The following is a 5,217-nucleotide window of genomic DNA, read 5'->3' as shown; positions in this document are numbered from 1 at the left end:
TACAGAAAACAATGCAAGATGAAAATTCGCAAAGTAGCGAAACCGCAATACAGGAAGGGAATAATTTACGGCTCAAAATTCCAAAATTCTTTGCTGATTGTTATTAAATATGAATTTGATATTTGTTGTGGGGACACATTTTCAGAGATGTCCTTCCCAGAAAATCCCCTGCCACTGATTTTTTTTCTCATCAGCACTTTTGCTTCTGTCCCATAATATCTCCAAGGTCAAAGCATCGAACTATAAACGATACCAAACCCAAGCCTTTTTAAATGGAACCATAGTTTCCGAGCTATTTTCTTTCAAGAGATCCTCAGATACCAAGAAGGAAGGCGGCTCACTCCAGACATTAGCTTCCAGCTCAGGTTGTGCAGAACACCCAGATAAGAATGAAAAAAAAAATTGTCTGCATTAAGGAGGTTTTCACTTCCACGAGTGTGTAAAAGGATAGTTGGGGGGCGGTCATGTAGGGATTTGTAGGGGGGCGACCCAGTCGAGGCTGACTAATCACACTGCGCTCGGGAGAGTATTAAGACAGACGTGTTGAGGGGAAATGTGACACCTGGAAATTACAAAATGTAATGGAATCAGCCAAGTGGTAAATGTAGCTTTTAAATAGGTTTTGTGTTCACCATTAACTTTGCAGACACTGATTGGTGGTGACAGCCGGGGATGGTCAGCGTCCCCGCCGCCTCAGCCGCAGTCAAGCCTTCACTGAAATTATAGAGTCCCTATTTACGAAACTTTACAAGTATTTTGTCCACTGTATAATCTTTTCTCATCATTTTATCCCTCTAAATTAATTTAGATTAAACTTTGTTCTCGTAAGAGTAAAAGGAAAAGCGATAAAATAAAAAATGTGATGCAGTACAAATGAATGCCTCGTGAAATAAATATAATTTATGGAGGGGAAACATACAAAGGAACATTGGGGACAAGGGTGGCACCAAAACAGCAATATTATATGAATTGTATTTTATTTTACTATTCTATGTATTATCCAAATATTTTCAACATTTTTGTTTGTGGTCCTGATTAGCCCATTCAGTGTCATAATGTATAAATACATTTCCAGAAGCATCAGCCCTGAGTTAGTGAGTTGTTTTGGTCTTATTAAAAAAAAAAAAAAAAACTTTTCTTAAGGTTTAAGTGCTGCTGATCAGTAAGTATTACATCTCTGGGAAGGATTTCAGTATAATAAAGCACAACTGTATGGCAGGAAAGGCATTAATTAGATCTTTGTCCACCTATCAAGGAGCTCCCACTGTCATAATTTGCCCATTGCTCTCATCTGCCCTCACTCGTTTAGCCCCAGCTGCCACTTGTTTCCTAATTAGTTCTCCAATTTAAATACATGATTCTCATTCACTCCAGGTCAGTCCTTCAGCGAACCCCCGCACATGCAAGGCAAGCATTTTGACTCTGGCTCCCTGCTCCTGTTTCCTGTTCGTCTGTTACTGGCTTCCCGAACGTCTCCGGTTACCTGACTTGTCCCGATCTCCGACCACGCTACGTTATCCCGTCCCGGCTGCCCGACTTGCTTCCACCCTCCGACCACGCTCCGTTCTCCCGTCCCGGCTACCAGACTTGCTTCTGCCCTCCGCCCACGCTCTGTTCTCCTGTCCCGGCTGCCTGACCTGCTTCCACTCTCCGACCATACTACGTTCGCGAGGGCTTCCTGCTCCTCCTGCCCAGCAAGCACCGGATCGCTGTTGTTTGTTTCCTCGCGCCTGACTTCCTCGATTCCGCAATAAAGCATGATGTGAAACGTTACGTGTTTGGGTCTACTGCCTGTTCCTGTCGTGACACCCACTTCATTGCATTTTGCTTGGCTTCCCTCCACCAGCGATTAAGAGAGGGTGGGTGGCCCCCGAGAGACTGAAGTCGTATTTCTCAGAAACTCCTAAATATGAACTTGTCAGAACCTGAACAGACGGTGGACCCAGACACGTAACGTTTTCAAGCAAGCTTTATTGTACGGCAATGGGGCAGTCATGTACGTGAACACAAATGCCAGTGATTCGGCGATCGCTGGGCGGAAGAAGTGAGACCGAGAAGTCAGGTGCGGGAAAACAGGAAGCCAGAGGCAGACAAGATCGAAGATTAATAGGAAAGACGGGATCGATACCAGATACACGAGCAGATACCAGACAGGACGGAACAGACGGGATTGATACCTGAAACTGGATACATGAGCAAGATATCGGACAGGGCGGGACTGACGGAATCGATACCGGATACACGAGCAACATACCAGACAGGATGGGACAGACGGGATCGATACCGGATACTGGATACTGGAGCAAAATACCGGACAGGATGGGATGGACGGGATTGATACCGGATACTGGATACTGGATACAACAGCAAGATACCGGACGGACGGGATCGATACCGGATACTGGATACCGGAGCAAGATACCGGCCAGGACAGGACAGACGGAATCGATACCGGATACACAAGCAAGACACCGGACAGGGCAGGACAGATGGAATCGATATTGGATACTGGATACACGAGCAATATACCGGACAGGACGGGACAGACGGGATCTATACCGGATACACGAGCAAGATACCGGCCAGGGAAGGACAGACGGAATCGATACCGGATACAACAGCAAGATACCGGACGGACGAGATCGATACCGGAAACTTGATACCGGAGCAAGATACCGTCAGGGCAGGACAGATGAAATCGATACCGGATCTTGGATACACGAGCAAGATACCGGACAGGACGGGACAGACGGGATCGATACCGGATTCTGGAGCCTGGAGCAAGATACCGGACAGGACGGGACAGACGGGATCGATACCAGATTCTGGAGCCTGGAGCGAGATATCGGACTGGACGGCAAACTAGCAGGTTCAGGTGAGGGCAATGGGCAATAGTGACGGTCAGTGTCTTTTTAAAGCAAACTTGTTGAGAAACATGGCACCAGTTTCAAGCTTTTGCATGCACTTCACACAAAATTCAAGCACTCTATAATTCATACAAACAACACATTAAATTCAAATATTTTCAAGGATCTGCCGTCCTTTCCATGTCTATTCAAAGTCTTTTTTTACTGATAGGAACGACAAATTTGAAGTCTTTTCGAGATCACCCAGTCCTAGCATATGCTATCGCATACGCTTAACTGACGCCCGGGCTATCGCACCGAGTCATTCAAGCAACAGAACGATGAACCCGAGCGTGGAAAACAAGAAACTGAAAACGAGCACGACTCTTGACACGAGCAGTCAGTACGACTTCGGTTCACATTGCCCATGACAGGGATGGCGACCGTTGGTTAAATGAGGTTTCGCTGAAGCAAGGGAGTTGTCAGTCCGCGGGGACGTCAAACGCACCGAGTCCATCGCTTGCAACGGGAAGCTGTCTGTTGCAGGTCAACGCACTAGAAAAAGGCAAATCACGTATCATGGTTTCATTCATAGATGCCACCTTTAGTTTGTAGTTTACTATAGATTATTTTGATTTCTTCTTAAAGGGATATTATGTATTCTTTAGTGCCTCTTAGGGGGTAAAATAATTGTTTATTAAAAAATAAGATAGATTTGAATAATAAGCGAAATATATTATCAGGAAGGCCGCGATTGACGTGGATGATGTCTAAATATAATGGAAGCTAGAGCTCTTGTTGGTGATAGAAAGGAGTGGAGAGGTGTTGTGAAAGGATAGTGGGATTGTGGACGCATTCTTAAGGATGGGCTGGGCACCCGTATGATGCGGCAGGGGTAAACCAGTGAAAGCTGTCGGGCCCTGCTGTTGAACAAAAGAGTGTGTTGTGTCACCCTGACCCGAGTGACATGGCCGCTTTCTGGTCTCCCGTTTCATCTGGAGGGACGAAAGCATGACCAATTTAGGGACCGAGGTGCCTAACTTGTTTGGGTGTTTGGGCAATTGGGCTGGCCATCGTCCAAAAATGTTTGTGTGTGTTTTTTTTGCTATTTTTTTCCCTTTTATTTTCTTTGTTATTGTATGTGTTTGTCTTGCTGTCGGTCACCCCTCTTGAATAGAATAGAATAGAATAGAATAGAATAGAATAGAATAGAATAGAATAGAATAGAATAGAATATACCTTTATTGTATTGTTACAAAATGGGTTAACATATTGTGACAACGAAATTGGGCATGACACTCCAGTTTTACACACTCACAGTGAGGTATGAGCCAAGAAGATAAAGGAACAGAGAAGATAAGGTTATAAAACAAGGGGGATAAGGCTATGAGGGATATGACCAAGGTAGATAGTAGATAAAAAGATAGATAGATAGACACTTTATTCATCCCCACAGGGAAATTCACATGTAGATAAAATAGATATTATCAATTATATAAACATGCATTTTTTAATACTTATAGGTCAAGAAACTTGCATTTATTTTACGTAACGTGAGCTCGACTAAAGCAGTGGTTCTCAACGTGTCTGACTTTTGTCACAGTTGCCATGGCGGCCAATTGGCCCGGCCCGTTTGGCGCCAGCTGCGGCTCGTTGACAGATTGGCTTCCTTTCTGTTTAAGCTCAGTGCTCTCACTCTCCGTTTGTCAGTCCTTTAACGAACCTCTGCACCCACAGGACGTGGGAATGGACTCCGTCCGTTTTTTTGCTTATGTTTCCTGTCCGGCATTGTTTCCTGTCTTTTTTGTCCTGTTTAGTATCGATCTCCAGTTTCGTTCCCGTCTAGTTTGTCCTGTTTAAGTTCGATATCCAATTTGATATCAATCCTGTCTGTCTCGTCCTATCCGGTATCGACCCCACTCATGCAATTGGTATCGATCTCGTCGGGCTCTATCATTCCACGCCAGACTGCTACCTTACGTCTTCCACCCTCGCCGAATCACTGGCGTTTGGGTTAACGTGCATGACTGCCCTATTTCCCGTAAAATAAAAGCTTGTATGAGAAATGTCACACATTTGGAGGCATGGGGAGCTTTCTTGAGGACAGTGAAGGCAGGTAAGAACATCAGACAATCCCTCAATAAAAGTCATTAAAACATATCAATCAATCTATCAATCAATCAATCAATTTTTTTAATCAGGGCCATGGCATCCAGGAACCTCACAAATATGAATAAACATTTTTTCTCTTCTTCAGGTATTCTTGCTGTTTTTTTTTAGCTTCTATCTAGGCTATCTAGCTTTTTTGCTATCTGGTTAGCGTCTGTTGCAACTACTATGACATTCTTGAGCATGGTTTTTTTAAAATCAT

Source organism: Urocampus carinirostris, chromosome 2 (genome assembly GCF_059441175.1).
Source record: "Urocampus carinirostris isolate Australia breed hairy pipefish chromosome 2, RoL_Ucar_1.0, whole genome shotgun sequence".
Taxonomy (NCBI): domain Eukaryota; kingdom Metazoa; phylum Chordata; class Actinopteri; order Syngnathiformes; family Syngnathidae; genus Urocampus; species Urocampus carinirostris.
The sequence above is the reverse complement of the archived record's forward strand: the minus strand, read 5'-3'. Positions refer to the sequence as shown.